The 21815-nt window shown below is 36.1% G+C and overlaps 1 long non-coding RNA gene across 1 annotated transcript in view; it reads left to right on the plus strand.

Annotated features, from left to right (window-relative positions):
• Window positions 1-21557, plus strand: part of LOC115802445 (uncharacterized) — a 133984-nt gene extending 112427 nt beyond the window's left edge. The window contains exon 3 of the long non-coding RNA XR_016388422.1: window positions 1-21557. This exon is cut by the window's left edge and continues 21414 nt beyond it. This is a non-coding gene — a long non-coding RNA (uncharacterized LOC115802445).
• Window positions 21558-21815: the final 258 nt, after the last annotated feature.

Raw genomic sequence — 21815 nt, forward strand, 5'->3', positions numbered from 1 at the left:
TATGTTCATCAGTGATATTGGCCTGTAGTTTTCTTTCTTTGTGACATCTTTATCTGGTTTTCATATCAGTGTGATGGTGACATTCTAGAATGAGTTTGGGAGTGTTCCTCCCTCTGCTCTATTTTGGAAGAGTTTGAGAAGGATAGGTGTTAGCTCTTCTCTAAATGTTTGATAGAATTTGCCTGGGAAGCCATCTGGCCCTGGGCTTTTGTTTGTTGGAAGATTTTTAATCACAGTCTCCAATTCAGTGCTTGTGATTGGTCTGTTTATATTTTCTGTTTCTTTGTGGTTCAGTCTCGGAAGGTTGTGCTTTTCCAAGAATTTGTCCATTTCTTCCAGGTTGTCTAATTTATTGTCATATAGTTGCTTGTAGTAATCTCTCATGATCCTTGGTATTTCTGCAGTGTCAGTTGTTACTTCTCCCGTTTTCATTTCTAATTCTATTGATTTGAGTCTTCTTTTTTTTCTTGTTGAGTCTGGCTAATGGTTTATCAATTTTGTTTATCTTCTCAAAGAAGCAGCTTTTAGTTTTATTGATCTTTGCTACTGTTTCCTTCATTTCTTTAACATTTATTTCTGATCTGATCTTTATGATTTCTTTCTTCCTACTAACTTTGAGGCTTTTTTGTTCCTCTTTCTCTAATTGCTTTAGGTGTAAGGTTAGGTTGTTTATTTGAGATGTTTCTTGTTCCTTGAGATAGCTCTGTATTGCTGTAAACTTCCCTCTTAAAACTGCTCTTGCAGCATCCCATAGGTTTTGGGTCTTCATGTTTTCATTGTCATTTGTTTCTAGGTATTTTTTTATTTCCTCTTTGGTTTCTTCAGTGATCTCTTGGTTATTAAGTAGTGTATTGTTTAGCCTCCATGTTTTTGCATTTTTTACAAATTTTTTCCTGAAATTGATATCTAGTCTCATAGTGTTGTGGTCGGAAAAGATACTTGATACGATTTCAATTTTCTTAAATTTATCAAGGCTTGATTTATGACCCAAGATATGATCTGTCCTGGAGAATGTTCCATGAGGCTTGAGAAAAATGTGTATTCTGTTGTTTTTGGATGGAATGTCCTATAAATATCAATTAAGTCCATCTTGTTTAATGTATCATTTAAAGCTTGCGTTTCCTTATTTATTTTCATTTTGGAATATCTGTCCATTGGTGAAAGTGGGGTGTTAAAGTCACCTACTATGATTGTGTTACTGTCGATTTCCCCTTTTATGACTGTTAGAGTTTGCCTTATGTATTGAGGTGCTCCTATGTTGGGTGCAAAAATATTTACAGTTGTTATATTTTCTTTTTGGATTGATCCCTTGATCATTATGTAATGTCCTTCTTTATCTCTTGTAATCGTCTTTATTTTAAAGTCTATTTTGTCTGATACAAGAATTGCTACTCCTGCTTTCTTTTGATTTCCATTTGCATGGAATATTTTTTCCATGCCCTCACTTTCAGTCTTTATGTGTCCCTAGGCCTGAAGTGGGTCTCTTGTAGACAGCATACATATGGGTCTTGTTTTTGTATCCATTCAGCCAGTCCATGTCTTTTGGTTGGAGCATTTAATCCATTTACATTTAAGGTAATTATAGATATGTATATTCGTATTCCCATTTTCTAAATTGTTTTGGGTTTGTCATTGTAGGTCTTTTCCTTCTCTTGTGTTTCCTGCATAGAGAAGTTCCTTTAGCATTCATTGTAAAGCTGGTTTGGTGGTGCTGTGTTCTCTTAGCTTTTACTTGTCTGTAAAGATTTTAATTTCTCCATTGAATCTGAATGAGATCCGTGCTGGGTAGAGTAATCTTGGTTTTTCCCTTTCATCACTTTAAATATGTCCTGCCATCCCCTTCTGGCTTGTAGAGTTTCTGCTGAAAGATCAGCTGTTAACCTTATGGGGATTCCCTTGTATGTTATTTGTTGTTTTTCTCTTGATGCTTTTAATATTTTCTCTTTGCATTTAATTTTTGATAGTTTGATTAATATGTGTCTTGTATTTCTCCTTGGTTTTATCTTGTATGGGACTCTCTGTGCTTCCTGGACTTGATTAACTATTTCCTTTCCCATATTAGGGAAGTTTTCAGCTATAATCTCTTCAAATATTTTCTCAGTCCCTTTCTTTTTCTCTTCTTCTTCTGGAACCCCTATAATTCGAATGTTGGTGCGTTTAATGTTGTCCCAGAGGTCTCTGAGACTGTCCTCAGTTCTTTTCATTCTTTTTTCTTTATTCTTCTCTGCAGTAGTTATTTCCACTATTTTATCTCCCCGGTCACTTATCCATTCTTCTGCCTCATTTATTTCGCTATTGATTCCTTCTAGAGTATTTTTAATTTCATTTATTGTGTTGTTCATCATTCTTTGTTCTTCTTTAGTTCTTCTAGGTCCTTGTTGAACATTTTTTGAATTTTCTCCATTCTATTTCCAAGATTTTGGATCGTCTTTACTATCATTACTCTGAATTCTTTTTCAGGTAGACTGCCTATTTCCTCTTCATTTGTTTGGTCTGATGGGTTTTTACCTTGCTTCTTCATCTGCTGTGTGTTTCTCTGTCTTCTCAGTTTGCTTAACTTATTGTGTTTGGGGTCTCCTTTTCGCAGGCTGCAGGTTCGGAGTTCCCATTGTTTTTGGTGTCTGCCCCCAGTGACCAAGGTTGGTTTAGTGAGTTTTGTAGGCTTCCTGGTGGAGGGGACTGGTGCCTGTGTTCTGTTGGATGAGGCTGGATCTTGTCTTTCTGGTGGGTAGGACTGTGCCTTGTGGTGTGTTTTAGGGTGTCTGTAACATTATTCTAATTTTAGGCTGCCTTTCTCTAATGGGTGGGGTTGTGTTCCTGTATTGCTAATTGTTCGCATAGGGTGTCCAGCACTGTAGCTTGCTGCTCGTGGAGTGGAGCTGGATCATAGCATTGAGATGGAGATCCCTGGGAAAGCTTTCGCCATTTGTTATTATGTGGAGCTGGGAGGTCTCTGGTGGCCCAATGTCCTGAACTTGGCTCTCGTACCTCAGAGGCACAGGCCTGACACCCTGCCAGAGCACGATGACCCTGTCAGCCACACAGCTCAGAAGAAAAGGGAGAAATAAAGGAAGAAGGAAGGAAAGAAAGAAAGAAAGAAAAAAGAAAGAAAGATAAAATAAAAAATAAAATAAAATAATTAAAAATTAAAAATAAAAAAAAGAATGAAAGAAGAGAGCAACCAAACCAGCAATGATAACAAGTGCTAAAAATTAAATTAAAAGAAAAAAAAAAGAAAAAAGAAATGGTCAGACAGAACCCTAGGACAAATCATAAAAGCAAAGCTATACAGACAAAATCACAGAAAGAAGCATACACATACACGCTCACAGACAAAACACACAAAGCAGCATACGCATATACACTCAGAAAAACAGATACCGGAAATACATATATATATATATATATATAAAGGCAGAGAGCAGCCAAATCAATAATCAAATCTACCTACTATAATAAATTCTAAATACTAAACTAAGATAAACATAATACCAGAAACAAATTAGATGCAGAAAACAAACCCCAATTCTACAGTTGCTCTCAAAGTCCACCTCCTCAATTTGGGATGATTCGTTGTTTATTCATGTATTCCAAAGATGCAGGGTACATCAAGTTGATTGTGGAGATTTAATCCGCTGCTCCTGAGGCTGCTGGGAGAGACTTCCCTTTCTGTTCTTTGTTCACACAGCTCCTTGTGTTCAGCTTTGGATTTGGCCCTGCCTCTGCGTGTAGGTTGCCTGAGGGCGTCTTTTGGGAAGTCTGAGGTCTTCTACCAGCGTTCAGTAGGTGTTCTGTAGGAGCTGTTCCACTTGTAGATGTATTTCTGATGTATTTGTAGGGAGGAAGGTGATCTCCACGTCTCACTCCTCCACCATCTTGAAAGTCCACTTCTATCTTATTTTTTTGTCTAGTTGAATGGTTGCAAGTAAAAAAAGTACTAATTTCTGACAAAAGGTTATTTATATAAATGTGTCTTTTTTTCTAATTGATTCTTTATGTAAAACATGGAGTCATTACTATTATGCATTCATTAGTACCTACAACTTTTTATTATGAAGTTATTCACTTAATTTTATCTAATAAATTTTGCTTTGCATTTTTACATTTTAGAAAACACTCTTGTCACTCATTCCTAATTTTGTAGTTGTTCCTTTTATTTTTCTCAAGAAAAATTCCTGAATTTCTCTCAAACAAAAGATGTATACTAGTCAGTGTTCTCCAGAGAAACAGAACCAATATATGTCACTTCTCTCTATATTAATCTAAAGGTGGAAGACGGAAAAAAACCTTCACAGACACACCCAGAAATAGTATTTAATTAGCTATGTGTGCATCTCTTGGCCCAGACAAGTTGACACAAAATTAACCATCATAGACATACTGTGAGCATATATGTGCATTGAAATCCAAAATGGAAATCCTTTACAGCAGAGGTTCACAGAGGTTTTCTGTAAAACTACAAAAACAAACCACTTTTTTTTCTGTTCAGTATTTAAGGTTTTGCAGAAAGAATTCAAAATTGAAGATGATATTTATGTATTTATGTAAGAGAGAAAATAAATTTCCTCAAAATTTAATAAAAGTTGAATAAAATTTTGTAATACAAGTTTACTAATGAGAAGAGCTCTTTTCTGAGGGGATAGCATTCCTTGAATTTGGACTCAGAGTTAATGATCCCTATCATCAAAATCATTTGCAAACTGCAAAATTTAATGATGATCTTTTATAAGATTTTACGTCTTTCATCTTCAAATATATGTGTCCTGTCACACATCATGGCTAAAAACACTGAGTTTTAACTGCATCTCATCGATTTGCAGTGCACCAAGCATCAGTGCAAAGTGATGTAATCAACACACACACACACACACACACACACACACACAAAGAGTCTCTGAGGCAAATTATTCAACCAATGTAGCATAGAAACAACCATAGACAATCCATAAACAAATGTGTGTGCCTATGTTCTAATAACTTCATTTATGGACACTGAAATTGGAATTTTATATATTTTAATTCATGACTAAATATTATTATTTTGATTTTTAAATTATTAAAACTGCAAAAAAATTACTTATTTGTGAGTAGTACAAATAAAGGGGGATGGCTGTATGTGGCCAGTGGGCTGTAGATTACTGACCCCTGCTTTAGAAATAGAGGAATTTCTAATGAATGCCTAATTTTTAAAATCTCTTGTGGGTCATTTGTATTTTTCTCATGATATCTCTGCTTCTCTCTGATTTTCATTTCCTGATTCTGTCTACTTATCCAACTCCTCATCCCCTCCTCAAAATATCTTTTCCCTTTCCCTCCACTTCCTTCTTAATTTCCTGATTTCCGGTCCTTCATGTTACCTATGCAGTGTACGTTTCATTATGACATTTCCCCTACTCCTCTTCATAGAATCTTTTTAGCTTTATTGCCCCATTAACTCATTTTTTTCTAGGTCAATATACCAAGAGAGAGAATTTGATTGATCTCATTCATGATTTCATCATACTCGTGTCATTCATAAGCCACACATTTGCCTGAGAATTGATTGCCCTTGGATCTAGAATACATCCTCAGTTCAACCAGACATGCGGAAATGGTGGTGGGGGTCCTGCACCCCTAAATATGTCCATTTCTTGAACATGGACATGTGCTGGACATGTCTGCGTAGAAGGAATCTCATAGTGAGACAAACATTTTGAAGCTTGATTTGTCCTAAGAGCCTTTTTGTTTCTTTTTACTTGCATGTTAAATCTGAGTATGTACTTTCATTTTAAATGATCTACATCACTTTGATTTTAAGTGGGAGTTTTCAAATTTTTGATGGCTTAATTCAATCTTAGTATCTTTGTCTTTTAATGGATTTCCTGACTTGAGTCGTAGGTCTATTATTTACTCTTGCAGATGAATTTTATAATCATCTTGTTAACTCTCATGAAATATCATACTGTGATTTTTAATGGTAATTGTTTTTAATGTTTTTAGAGTAATTTAGAGAGAAGTGAAATTTCTTACGAAATTTTATCTTCTCATCCAGAAACATAATAGAACTTTTTATTAAAGGCTTTTAAAATACATTTCACCAAAACTTTGTATTTTTTTATATTGGGTACGATTCTGTGGTTTATTTTGATTGTTATTTCTATTTTAAACATGAGGTTTTAACTATAATTTTCAAAATTATTTACAAATTATATATATGAATTGCCATATACATATATGTATGGATTTATATTTTTTCTAGTCATAATAGTCTAAGACCTCCAGAGTAACATGTAATAATAGTAGTGTAACATGCCTCTTATCTTTTTTTCACTTTAATAGGAATGCTTTTTATGTTCCTTCAGTTTTTCATTATTATTCAACAAAAACTTTTGATGTTTGCTATATACTAGAAAATGTCCGAGATTCTTGGGATATATCAGTGAACAATACAGACAAACAGCTTTGAGCTTTTTGTTTGTTTGTTTTTTGTTTTTTGCGGTACACAGGCCTCTCACTGTTGTGGCCTCTCCCGTTGTGGAGCACAGGCTCGGACGCGCAGGCTCAGCGGCCATGGCTCACGGGCCCAGCCGCTCCGTGGCACGTGGGATCCTCCTGGACCGGGGCATGAACCCACGTCTCCCGCATCAGCAGGTGGACTCTCAACCACTGTGCCACCAGGGAAGCCCTAGCTTTGAGCTTTTGATACTACACTCTAGCGAGGGAGACAGTCAACAACAAGCATAATAAATAGGTAAGCAATATAGTATCTTAGACATTGATAAATACTGCTGAAGAGAATTAAAAGTAGGGCAAGGTCTAGGGGTTTGAGAAAGAGGAAATGAGTAGAGGGGCTACAGTTTTAAATAGTGGTCACAGTAGATCTGGTGGAGAAGGAGAGATTTTAGTAGAGGCGTAAAGTATAATTTCTAACACATTTTCTATAGTCATTGGTCTATTCTGGTTTCTCAATTTGACCTAATTTGATTTCAGCATTTATGTGTGTCTGAAATTTTTTTTATATAATATTATCTTTCATATTTATTCACAGCAGATTATAATTAGTAGCCACATGGTTTCTCAGTCTCTTTCATATCTCATAACTAATAGCCTTTAAAAAAAACCTGGTTTACATAGAATGTATCTTTGGTCCCTTTAAAGCACTGGATTTAGTTTTCTTATTTTGTTTTTATATTTGGTTAATTGTTATCTTTATTATTGATTACTTTAAACACTTTTCATGCCTGTCATTTTTTTTCCAGCTACTTGAATGGTTTACGTAGTTAATTTTTTTCTAAAATATTTATTTAAATATAGAGTAGAAGCTCTTAATAATCAATACGAGAACAAAACTAATATGATAGCATTGGATTTTACCCTTTAGAATAAAATATATATCCATGAGTCCATACTGATATAAATTATCAAATAAGAAATTCACACATATTTTCCAAGAAGTATCATTTGGCCACATCTCTTAGGTTTACATATAAAAATATCTCTTATTGTTCTTTAGTTTTGTTTTTTGTTTTTCTTTTTTTTGAAACTGAAACTCTGAAAATATTGCTAGATTTATTTGGCTAAAATGTTTTTCTGTAGCTATTTTCATTTTAGTTTAACTGAAAGTTTGTCTTCTTAGAGTTCTCTTCCCTTATAACCAGGCTTTATTTTCAGGCTCTATAAGTCTTTGGGAAAAGTCCAGATCTTTTCTGACTCACTTTATGCAAGGCATATTCCCGAATTCATAACCATTTTTTTATGGTCCCAATCCCCTGCTGCAACCAGTGACATAAGTTTCAACTGATATTTCTCTCACATCACTGAAGAACAGAATTGGCTCTAAATGCTGACATATCCTGTATAAGAAAAAAAGAAGTAAGCAAGTAGAATCCCAGAAGGAAGAAATAATTAAAACCCATAGACCTACATAGTAAGTTACTTCAGTCACAACAACAATTTACTGTGTTTCTTTCCATTTTTTTTTGTTCACATGTTTGCGTGTGAACAGAGTAAAAGGCCACCCATTTCTGCTGCACCACATTTACTCACAGCTTAACTGAAGACAAGGTTAATTCTGTAGCAAGGTGGTGATCTCACCATTAACAGAAGGTACACAAATACTTTAAGCACTAGAACAAAAATATCAATAAATACTAGTGTCTGAGGCATGTAGGACTGAACAGATTTGTCAAAAAACAGAAAAAAATGATAAATAATTTTTCTCAATTTTTACAGACTATTTTCATGAACAACTATGAGGCCAAAGTGGCCAGAAAATTCACTAAACTAAACTGAAAATCAACTGGGAATCAAATGTGTTGTTAGAATACGTGTAAACAACAGAAAGATTAGTTAAATAACTCTGTGAGACGTTTTGTAAACGTGTGAGACAGTTTGTAAATTTAGTCTTAATATTCACAGGGGTCTTCAATAAACATTTTTTGTTGTTATTAAATTAGGGCAAATAACCAAGACATCAAGAAAGTAGAGAAGGCATTATACTAAGTGAAATAAATCAGAGAAAGACAAACAGTGTATGGCCTCAATTAAATGGAATCTGAAAAAAAAAACAAAACTCATAAAAAGGCATCAAATTAGTGGTTGCCACATGTGGGAGCTGGGATGTAAGGGAAATAGTTGAAGGTGGTCAAAGGGCACAAACTTATAATTATAAAATAAAAAGTCTTAGGGATGTAATGTACAGCATAATGATTAAAGTTAACAATACTGTTTTGTATATTTGAAAATTGCCAAGAGAGTAAATCTTAAAAGTTCTCATCACAAATAAAAAAAATGTTGCAACTATGTGAGGTGACAGATGTTAACTAAATTTATTGTGGTAATCATTTCACATTATATGCATGTATCAAATCATTATGTTGTACTCTTTAAACTTATACAATGTTATAGTCAACTACAACTCAGTAAAATTGGGGAGGGAAGGAGTAGAGAAAATACAGAAGCTATCACACCATACCCCCCCCAAGAATCAGTGATACAATTAAAGAAGGATTGAGACATTCATTCCCTCTATTCTCTTTTTGGATGGCATTTTTTTTTAATTATATGCAGGAAATGTAAGAAAACATAAGATACCCAATTAACAGAGTTGTATATGAAACAGAAAAAAGATGATCCTTCTCCCATGAATGCATGTTAAATGTGCTTGAGACAAATGCAGATTTTTAGGTCCAAAAAATATCTTATGATCAATTTTCCTTAAGAAATAGTGATATCTAATTTGTCAGAGTTTTACATTGTTAGGGATAGTAATGATTCTGCATTTGTACAAGCTGGGGGTTAATCCATGCATTTTAATTGTTAGGACAAATAAAAATTTGTATTTATTACACTCATTTCAGAAAACAAATTAACAGTTGAAACAAAATGAAATATTTTAAGCAAAGGATTTACTTACGTCAACTAGAGAAACGCAATTATATTTAAACAATAATAGAATTAATGTGAAAATAGTGCTAAAGAAGTATCCTTGCAACTACTCTAGGTAGGTTTGAGTACCGTAATCACTGCAACAGTGTGTCCTTGTGTCTTTGGAGCCCTTCTAGAATGTAGACTTCCACCAGTGCGGGCTTGGCTTCATTCTGACTGGCCCACACGCTTGAGATCTTTCTGTATACACAGGATAGATTCAAAAGAAGTTGTACCAAGAGGAAAACACACTATGGAAAACCTCTACTTGCAATTGTTAATGTACTAAAGTGACAGAAGTACAAAGGAGCAACACTTCATAGATTGGCACGTAATTCAGTAGGAATGGAGAACATGATATGAAAAGAAGTAAGCATCTAATATATGCAAATGGAGCCCTTGAAATGTTTCAAGGAGAATGTAGAATACAATGGCACATTTTGAGATGAAAAACAATCTCCGCGTATACCTCCCTCTTTTCAACCCCACTTCTTTGCTCTCTGCTTCGTGATCCTCTGTCGGATGCCTTCTCTGCACCATCAGGTCTCTTTCAGGGGTTCATCCGCATTCCTATGATTCTCCCAGGAGCACCCTGAGAGCCCAGAGCTGGCAGGTGGCAGGGGACTGAAGCCAGAACTGTTCCACATGCAGCTAGCTGGAAAAGGGGTTAGCATTCACCTCCTGTGTTAAGGGAAACAGAAAGCCAACAGCTAAATACGGTCTGGGTTTGCCTAAGTCTGTGATCACCTGTGGCAAGGAAACAGTCTGACAAGGCAAAAAACAGTGAGGTTCACCACTACTTGGCCTAACAATGTACATATTCATAATAAAATCAATTTAAAATTCAGTGCTCCTTGATAAAGTTTCACGCATACTAAAAATTAACCAGTGCTGGATAGCACTTTACAGTTTTACAAACACATTCACTTATTTTATGGGTCATCATTATTAACCTACTTAAAGATGTAACTGAAGTTCAGCCCCAGGCAGTAAACCACAATGTACTTGAGAAGCAGGCATTCAGCATCTTTGTAACTTCACTTCTCGTGTGATTTGTTACCTGCTTACCATGTGATGGTCCTCTGCCACATGCAAGGAATTCAGGGACAGATAAAACACAGCCCTTTTTCCTTGAAGAGTTTACAGTGCCCCAGGGAAAGGAAGAGACGTTGACAGTACTTTAGAATACTGTGTAATATGAAGCTGGCCCAGACAGAAGGGGAGGAAGCTCAGGCACTATCAGGGGACAGATGTTACTCATAGCAGAGTGCATGTGTCTCCAGGGGCAAGGCTTCCATGAGGAAGTGTTACTTGACCTGAATCTTAAAAGGTGATTAAAAATTAATAGGTGTGGGCTTCCCTGGTGGCTCAGTGGTTGAGAGTCCGCTTGCCGATGCAGGGGACATGGGTTCATGCACCAGTCTGGGAAGATCCCACATGCCACGGAGTGGCTAGGCCCGTGATCCATGGCTGCTGAGTCTGTGCGTCCAGAGCCTGTGCTCCGCAACGGGAGAGGCCACAACAGTGAGAGGCCCACGTACCGCAAAAAAAAAAAAAGAATTCATAGGTGAATGAGAAGGACTGACAGGACAGGGAGATGATGAGCCTATAAACATATGCACTGGTGTGTGCTGTAAGACACCCAATTCCTGGCCACAAGAGCACAAAAGCAATTGTAGGTTTGGGATGAAGTTGGAGGGAAGGAACAGGTAAGATCAAAGAGGGTCCTATCACAGCTAGCAAGGATTTCAGGTTCAAATCAATATGAACAGACTACTTCTCATTTTAGAAAGACACCTTATATTTTATTTATTTATTTTTTAGTACTCAGTACTTAATTTTTTTATTTTTCAAAATTTTTATTGAAGCTGACCTGCCATGTTGTGTTAGTTCCAGGTATACAGCAAAGTGATTCAGTGATAAATATTTATACATATATTCTTTTCCATTATAGGTTATTACAAGATATTGAGGATGGTTCCCTGTGCTATACAGTAGGTCCTTGTTGTTTATTTTATATACAGTAATTTGTATCTGTTAATCCCAAACTCCTAATTTATTCCAACTCTCCCGTTTTCCTTTGGTAACCATAAATTGGTTTTATGTCTGTGAGTCTATTTCTGTTTTGTAAATGAGTTCATTTGTAGCACTTTTTTAGATTCCACATATAAGCTATATCATATAATATTTCTCTTTGTCTGACTTGCTTCACTTAGTATGATAATATCTAGGTCCATCTATGTTGCTGCAAATGACATTATTTCACTCTTTTTTATGGCTGAGTAATATTCCACTGTATATATGTACCACATCTCCTTATAATTTAAAAGAAGGATGGCTTTTAGTGAGATAAGACTCCTCATAGTCTTACAATGAAAGTTAGCATTAAAAGGACTACGGGGTTAAAAGAAGACATATCCTTTGGTCCCAAGCAATTTATATTTGATTTAAAAAGTAATTTATGTATTTGTACATGCAAGCACACAATCTAGAACAAGAGCAAAAGTAGTATTAAATCTATTAAGTGCTATTAAACTTGTCTGAAATCATTAAAGAAAGCTTCAGAGAGGAGTTCAGCTATAAATATTGCTAGGATTGTCACTGAAGAGATGAGAGAAAGAACATTTCAGAGGGCAGTATAGAATATAAAAAGCATAGAGTGGAAAATAGAAATTAGATACTTGTAACAAAAGCCCAGGACCAGATGGCTTCACAGGAGAATTCTATCAAACATTTAGAGAAGAGCTCACACCTATCCTTCTCAAAGTCTTCCAAAATAGAGCAGAGGGCGGACCATTCCCAAACTCATTCTATGAGGCCACCATCACCCTGATACGAAAATCAGACAAAGATGTCACAAAAAAAGAAAACTACAGGCCAATATCACTGATGAATATAGGTGCAAAACTCATCAACAAAATACTAGCAATCAGAATCCAACAGCACATTAAAAGGATCATACACCATGATCAAGTAGGGTTTATCCCAGGAATGCAAGGATTCTTCAATATATGCAAATCAATCAATGTGATAAACCATATTAACAAATTGAAGGAGAAAAACCATATGTTCATCTGGATAGATGCAGAAAAAGCTTTTGACAAAATTCAAAACCCATTTATGACAAAAACCCTCCAGGAATCCAAATTGGAAAAGAAGAAGTAAAGCTGTCACTGTTTACAGATGACATGATACTATACATAGAGAATCCTAAAGATGCTACCAGAAAACTACTAGAGCTAATCAATGAATTTGGTAAAGTAGCAGGATAAAAAATTAATGCACAGAAATCTCTGGCATTCCTATGCACTAATGATGAAAAATCTGAAAGTGAAATCAAGAAAACACTCCCATTTACCACTGCAACAAAAAGAATAAAATATCTAGGAATAAACCTACCTAAGGAGACAAAAGACCTGTATGCAGAAAATTATAAGACACTGATGAAAGAAATTAAAGACGATACAAATAGATGGAGAGATATACCATGTTCTTGGATTGGAAGAATCAACACTATGAAAATGACTCTGTTATCTAAAGCAATCTACAGATTCAATGCAATCCCTATCAAACTACCACTGGCATTTTTCACAGAACTAGAACTAAAAATTTCACAATTTGTATGGAAACACAAAAGACCCCAAATAGCCAAAGCTATCTTGAGAACGAAACACAGAGCTGGAGGAATCAGGCTCCCTGACTTCAGACTCTACTACAAAGCTACAGTAATCAAGACAGTATGGTACTGGCACAAAAACAGAAAGATAGATCAATGGAACAGGATAGAAAGCCCAGAGATAAACCCACACACATATGGTCACCTTATCTTTGATAAAGGAGGCAGGAATGTACAGTGGAGAAAGGACAGCCTCTTCAATAAGTGGTGCTGGGAAAACTGGACAGGTACATGTCAAAGTATGAGACTAGATCACTCCCTAACACCATGCACAAAAATAAGCTCAAAATGGATTAAAGACCTAAATGTAAGGCCAGAAACTATCAAACTCTTAGAGGAAAACATAGGCACAACACTCTATGACGTAAATCACAGCAAGATCCTTTTTGACCTACCTTCTAGAGAAATGGAAATAAAAACAAAAATAAACAAATGGGACCTAATGAAGCTTCAAAGCTTTGGCACAGCAAAGGAAACCATAAACAAGACGAAAATACAACCCTCAGAATGGGAGAAAATATTTGCAAATGAAGCAACTGACAAAGAATTAACCTCCAAAATTGACAAGCAGCTCATGCAGCTCAATAACAAAAAAACAAAACAACCCAATCCAAAAATGGTCAGAAGACCTAAATAGACATTTCTCCAAAGAAGATATACAGAGTGCCAACAAACACATGAAAGAGTGCTCAACATCATTAATCATTAGAGAAATGCAAATCAAAACTACAATGAGATATCATCTCACACCAGTCAGAATGGCCATCATCAAAAAATCTAGAAACAATAAATGCTGGAGAGGGTGTGGAGAAAAGAGAACACTCTTGCACTGCTGTTGGGAATGTGAATTGGTACAGCCACTATGGAGAACAGTATGGAGATTCCTTAAAAAACTACAAATAAAACTACCATATGACCCAGCAATCCCACTACTGGGCATATACCCTGAGAAAACCATAATTCAGAAAGAGTCATGCACCAAAATGTTCATTGCACCTCTATTTACAGTAGCCAGGAGATGGAAACAACCTAAGTGTCCATCATAGGATGAATGGATAAAGAAGATGTGGCACATATATACAATGGAATATTACTCAGCCATAAAAAGAAACGAAATTGAGTTATTTGTAGTGAGGTGGATGGACCTAGAGTCTGTCATACAGAGTGTCATAGAGAGAGTGAAGTCAGAAAGACAAAGACAAAGACCGTATGCTAACACAAATATATGGAATCTAAGAAAAAAAATGTCATGAAGAACCTAAGGGTAAGACGGGAATAAAGTCACAGACCTACTAGAGAATGGACTTGAGGATATGGGGAGGGGGAAGGGTAAGCTGTGACAAAGTGAGAGAGTGGCATGGATATATATACACTACCAAATGTAAAATAGATAGCTAGTGGGAAGGAGCCACATAGCACATGTAGATCAGCTTGGTGCTTTGGGACCACCTGGATGGGTGGGATAGGGAGGGTGGGAGAGAGGGAAACGCAAGAGGGAGGAGATATGGGAACATATGTATATGTATAACTGATTCACTTTGTCATAAAGCAGAAACTAACAAACCATTGTAAAGCAATTATACTCCAATAAAGATGTAAAAAATAAAAAACAAAAAAACCCTCCAGGAAGTAGGCATAGAGGGAAATTACCTCAACATAATAAAGACCATATATGACAAACCCATATGCAACATCGTTCTCAATGGTGAAAAACTGAAACCATTTCCATTAAGATCAGACACAAGACAAAACTGCCCACTGTCACCACTATTATTCAACGTAGTTTTGGAATTTTAGCCACAGCAATCAGAGAAGAAAAAGAAATAAAAGGAAACCAAATCAGAAAAGAAGTAAAACTGTCACTGTTTGCAGATGACATGATACTATACAAAGAGATTCCTAAAGATGCTACCAGAAAACTACTAGAGCTAATCAATGAATTTGGTAAATTAGCAGGATACAAAATTAACACACAGAAATCTCTTGCATTCCTATACCCTAATGATGAAAAATCTGAAAGAGAAATGAAGGAAACACTCCCATTTACCATTGCAACAAAAAGAATAAAATACCTAGGAATAAGCCTACCTAGGGATACAAAAGACCTGTATGCAGAAAACTAGAAGACACTGCTGAAAGAAATTAAAGATGATACATGCAGATGGAGAGATATACCATGTTCTTGGATTGGAAGAATCAACATTGTGAAAATGACTCTACTACCTCAAGCAATCTACAGATTCAATGAAATCCCCATCAAACTTCCAATGACATTTTTCACAAAATTAGAACAAAAAAAATCACAATATGTATAGAAACACAAAAGACCCCGAATAGCCAAAGCAATTTTTCAGAAAGGAAAACAAAGCTGGAGGAATCAGGCTGGCTGACTTCAGACTATGCTACAAAGCTAGAGTAATCAAGACAGTATGGTACTGGCACAAAAACGGAAATATAGATCAATGGAACAGCATAGAAAGCTCAGACATAAACCCACGTACATATGGTCACCTTATCTTTGATAAAGGAGGTGAGAATATACAATGGAGATAAGACAGACTCTTCAATAAGTGGTGCTGGGAAAACTGGACAGCTACATGGAAAAGAATGAAATTAGAACAATACCTAACGCCATACACCATAATAAACTCAAAATGGATTAAAGACTTAACTGTAAGGCCAGATACTATACAACTCTGATAGGAAAACATAGGCAGAACAATCGATGACATAAATCACAGCAAGATCCTTTTTGACCCACCTCCTAGAGAAATGGAAATAAAAACAAAAATAAACAAATGGGACCTAATGAAACTTTAAAGCTTATGCACAGCAAAGGAAACCATAAACAAGACGAAAAGCCAATGCTCAGGATGTGAGAAAATATTTGAAAACGAAGCAACCGACAAAGGATTAATCTCCAAAATTGACAAGCAGCTCATGCAGCTCAGTATCAAAAAAACAAACAACCCAATCAAAAAATGGGCAGAAGACCTACAGAGACATTATCCAAAGAAGATATACAGATTGCCAACAAATACATGAAAGGATACTCAACATCAGTAATCATTAGAGAAATGCAAATCAAAACTGCAATGAGGTATCACTTCACACCGGTCAGAATGGCCATCATCAAAAAATCTACAAACAGTAAATGCTGGAGAGGGTGTGGAGAAAAGGAAACCCTCTTGCACTGCTGGTGGGAGTGTAAATTGATACAGCTACTATGGAGAACAGTATGGAGGGTCCTTCAAAAAACTAAAAATAGTACTACCATATGACCCAGCAATCCCACTACTGGGCATATACCCTGAGAAAACCATAATTCAAAAAGAGTCATGTACCACAATGTTCATTGCAGCTCTATTTACAGTAGCCAGGACATGGAAGCAAACTAAGTGTCCATTGACAGATGAATGGATAAAGAAGATGTGGCACATGTATACAATGGAATATTACTGGGCCATAAATAGAAATGAAATTGAGTTATTTGTAGTGAGGTGCATGGACCTAGAGTCTGTCATACAGAGTGAAGCAAGTCAGAAAGATAATAACAAATAGCGTATGCTAACACATATATATGGAATCTAAAAAAAAAATGGTTTTGACGAACTTAGGGGCAGGACAGGAATAAAGTCGCAGATGTAGAGAATGGACTTGAGGACACGGGGAGGGGGAAGGGTAAGCTGGGATGAAGTGAGAGAGTGGCATGGACATATATACACTACCAAATGTAAAATAGATAGCTAGTGGGAAACAGCCACATAGCACAGGGAGATAGTTCAGTTCGGTGCTTTTTGTCTACCTACAGGGTGGGATAGGGAGTGTGGGAGGGAGATGCAAGAGGGAGGAGATGTGCGGATATATGTATATGTATAGCTGCTTCACTTTGTTATAAAGCAAAAATTAACACACCATTGTAAAGCAATTTTACTCCAATAAAGATGTTAAAAAAATACATTGTTGTGCTTGCAACCATGAGAAAATCATTGCAGCTGGAAAGATAAGCGACAGATAGGTGCAAACCCTGCTTGGTTGTCATAATAGGACCCCAAATTTCTCACCAACAGGAACTGCAATGTTAGCCTGTGAGAAAGACATAGATTTCCTCAATATTTCATGAAAATATTATCGATATTTTTAGGCATGATCATTACAGTCAAAATTAAATTCAAAAAACAGAGAGAAAGATAAGGATAAAGATTAAAAAAATTACGAACGCTTTTTATTTTAGAGTGGACATGACGTACAAAGCAGGTACTATAGCAGTTGACTGATACTTATAACTCTAAGACCGTTCAGGATATATGAGGAATGATGGGAAATAGGCATAGGCAAATGTTTGGCAAAGATGTTTCTTCAAATTCTCTGCCTCCAAACTGATGATTTCTCCCCTGTGAAGACATTGTTTACATGTAAAGCCAGAAGTCGTAACCAAGGTCAACCGTGTGCCGTGCAGTTATTCAGATTTTATATTCTTTCTCGCTCAGTAGCAATACCACTGGCTGGATATAGGGATAGAAATGTGCCTGAGGTTTTGATTGACAGGTTTGGAGCTTGGTTTCCCTTGAGGAATTCTCTTCCTATAAGTCTTTGTTTTCCTGGCATTTTACACATTATACCATAATGCTCATCAGAAAATTCATGTCAGATCTAACTACTGGCACTTGACTGTAAAGTTTTATATTTAAAAGATGCTGTTTGGCTGTTTACAATATATAAATGCCAGTTTATTTCTCTGGGAAGGGTCACAGAGAAAAAAACAGTAATTTTCTTTCACTGACATCAGGGGAAACTGCTTCCTGCTAGATCAATGCATAAAAATTCAGTTTTAATGACTTTGTAGTACCTTAGCCTTGACATCTGTATATTTAGAAATGAGTGTGCAAAACCTTCAGCATTTTATAAATGAAAAGAAAAAAATGATTTAATTATGAGTAGTGTATACAATATTATGATTATTATTGCTAGAGATAATAACACCAAGAGATGGTCCATAGACAAATGAATACATATTTTTCCAATTTTTATGTTAATAAAGTCATTTAAGTAAATTCAGACCTGGTGTTGTCTGCAGAGCAGTACATTATTCTCTATACACACAAATAATTATGAAAGGATTAGTCAGTTGTAGGAATTTATTATGTATAGTATTCTGCCTTGCATTTATCATTCAGTGAAGTATTAAAAGGCAGCTTATGGAGAAAGGAATATTTCAAATTATGGACTTATAAATGCTCTGCAAACCATTGCTTTTGATGAACTGATTTCCTGATCAGAGCAATGTTGTATAAATTTTGATCATTTTATATTTTTTCCATCTGTACTTCTTTCAAGTTCAAGTCTGGATAGCTTGAGTTTGTTGCTTGTCCCCCATTAAATTGCCTGAACTCTATCTCAAAGCCCAAACCATGCTTATGTTACATAACACCCAAGGGGAAATGTGTTTCCTGTGGGGACTCAGTTAAAAAGATGCCTTTTCCACATAAAGATCTTTAATATTTCTGAAAGCACATTTTCCCTGAATGTTAAAATCTGCTTTCCATTACACTCTAATGGTAAAAGTTTTTGCATGGGCATCTGTGGTCCAAAGGTTGCCTCAGCAGGGTCACATAACAGTCTCTCAAAGTAAACCTGAGGGGCCGGCCCACCAAGCCCCCCTCCGCAGAGGCAGTAGCAAGCTGGGCTGATCAACCACCAGCACAGATCAAACCAGCAGCATAGGAGTTCTCACTGCACTGCAGCACTTCTTAGCAAATGGTTTGTAATTAAGTCCACATTCCCAAAGACAACACATTGAAAAATGTATATGTTTAGGAGTGAAAGGTGAAGAAAAGAAAGCCAATACATGAGGTACCTAGAGCTGTCAAATTCATAGAGCAGAAGGAAGGAGAGTGGTTTGCAGAGGTTGGAATCAGGAGGGAAGAAGGGAGAAATATTGTTGACCGGGTACAAGACGGGACGCTGCAAAGAAATCTGGAGATGGATAGTGGTGACTTGCACAACCATGTGCAAACTTTATGTTATATACATCTTGCCACAATTTTTTTTAAAGACCTTGTTAAAAACAACAAAAAAGAAGAAAGCAAATAAGAGATAGTCATAATGATTGCACTCGATCAACTGCTTAATTTGTATCTTACCCAAATCTAAAATGTTATTCTTTTGTTTTTCATAATTGTCCAAGTTGGTTCCCCTTCTGAGGTGAGAAAAATAGTGAATTTGCTAATGATTTCTCTCATAGGCATCTATATCTTCTGCATTTTTGAGAACCTTTTACAAGTCCCCAAGTTGCTTACACAACCCTCAGACACTGTGATGCTTCAGGCCCTAGAGAAGGATGCTAAGTGTCTACCATGTTTGCGGTCTCAAGGTACCATTCCTTATAAAAGCTCAGGAAATAGCTAGGTGGCTTGCAGAACTAACCACCATGACGGTTCTCTCTGGTTGAGGGGTTGGCACTTTAATTTCCTATGGTGACAGTTTCCTTTGCTGAGAGCTGCAAGGTGTCAGGACCTATGGTTTCTAAAACCTGGAGGACTGGGCTATGGCATATGCAGTGGAAATGCTGCTCCACAATCCAGATAAGTAGACCCACTTCTTCCTGAGTGACGTTAGCTGTCTACACCACAAATGGAGCCATTGAAAAAGTTAGATATTATCTGAACTCATTAATATTCTGCTATGAAGTTTGTTACTAGGCAATTATGATTAAAACGGACAAATCTTCAGTCTCTTGAAAACTATGTTTAATGACACTTGCAAGTAGTAATTTGTTTCTTCTATTTATGGACAAATATTAAAACCAGACCTTCTTAAAGGAGACAATAACCTCAGTTCAAAGAAAATCAGCCATAATGCAATCACACATATGTAAATATTAAACATATACATAAACCAGAAAGACAATTCATGTTTGATTGTGGCAGGAATGGATTATGATTCTTTTGTAATCTTTTCTTGGAAAAAATGATTATCCAAAGAATAAATTCACAAGTTCTAATTTTAGTTCCTCTTCATCATCAGGAGAAAAGGTGATTAAATATTTAGCATTCAGAGCTCCCTATGGCATAGTTATCATGCCCATTACAAAATGAGGAAAAATCACTCAGAAGGATTAAATAAAATTGCCTAAGCACAGCTAGACAGGAGCACAAACAGGATCCACACTTGTGTCCGACTTAAAACATATTCTCTTTTACTTCCTTATGTTTCCTCTCAATAAATAATTATTAAGACTGTATTATATGAAGGATACTGTGAAGGGCCTTCATAGACTAGAAATAAACATAAGCTCCTGTCTTTCTGTGGATTAACTGATAGAGCAAATGTACTGATATAGTGATGCAGTCTTTATATATGTAGAAGAGGCCTGACCATTAAGACTAGAATGTTCCAGGGAAGTCTTCAAGTGAAACTAGGAAAGGACCAGGTGAATAACACCTGACTGGAGAGAGCATGTTCATAGCTGAGCAGGTCAGAGAGCTGCTGCCTTGCATCCTTCAGAATCATCACAGACACAAGAAACACAGTCTTACACAGAGTGGATAATAAGTAGATAGTTATTGAATTAATGGACAAGAGGACTAATTACTAAAGTCATTTGGCTGGAGTAAAAGCTTTATGTAGAAAAATAAAAGCAAAGGTAAAATTAGGAGGCTAAAGAAAGGGAGCATGTAGAATGGTTTCACAGCAAGAATATGGGCTTTGAACTCTATCCTCTAGAAAACGGGAGAGGTCACATAAATGGGATGATAAAAGACAGAGTGGATATGTTGTCTAGGAAGAATTGGAAGGGGAGAGATTGGTGAGAAGTAGACAATAGCCCAGGTGTGAGATAATGAGAACCTGGGCTGGGGAAGGGGGTGCAGTGGGGAATGGACAGGATTATCTTTACTTGTGAATAATGGAAACCTATTTCAAGAATAAGTATGGCAAATATATTCCAACAAAATGGATAAATCACTGTTAACAAATTTCTCTTACAATTGAAGATAAAAAAAATACTGGTGTGAATAAATTTATTTAAATTTTAAGATGTATATTTTAAAGCGGTTTCATTATTTGATTGATATTTACCATTCAAATAATTAGTTGTCCATATCATTTTGCATATACAATAACTCATACCCAATCTGCTGACAAAACCTTATGGGGTCTACACTGAAAAACTGCATCAGCCTTTTCAATTAATTTAATAAAGCACTTGCTCTTCACATTTTAAAGAAAAAAATATAACAAAACCCTAGCCCAAGAAAATAATCTTTTACTTGGGCATTTGTAAAATAAAAATTAAAAAAAAAATGAACATCTTTTGGCTTTCTCTAACTCTTTTTTACTTTGAAAGAGAACAATAAGAAAAGTCCAGGATTGTAAGTTCATCCATTATTTGGACTGAATATAATTTCATCCTTAAGTGAGTATTTTGTTTTTAATCCTGGCCTCCTACTGTAATCAAAATAAAGCATATTGGTTACCTGCCAGCAGTCAAGTCTGACGCCACAGTACAAGTGCACTGGATTGTTCTTTGGGGCACCCAGGGTAAACTAACACCCAAAAGTCATCCCAAGTTGCCCTTCAAAATCAGTTGCAGTTATTCGTTATTTAATCCCCACAGCAATGCTTTTGTAACAAAGGTCAGGATCTCTTTGTAGGCAATCAGGTGGCTGAGGCAAGTGACACAAATGTCAGAGTTTTAGGGCTTCATCCAGCAGCTCAATTTTCATCTCTCTGT

Source organism: Delphinapterus leucas, chromosome 17 (assembly GCF_059928025.1).
Source record: "Delphinapterus leucas isolate spDelLeu-1000000601 "Yukka" chromosome 17, BTC_Dleu_Yukka2, whole genome shotgun sequence".
Classification (NCBI taxonomy): Eukaryota; Metazoa; Chordata; class Mammalia; order Artiodactyla; family Monodontidae; genus Delphinapterus; species Delphinapterus leucas.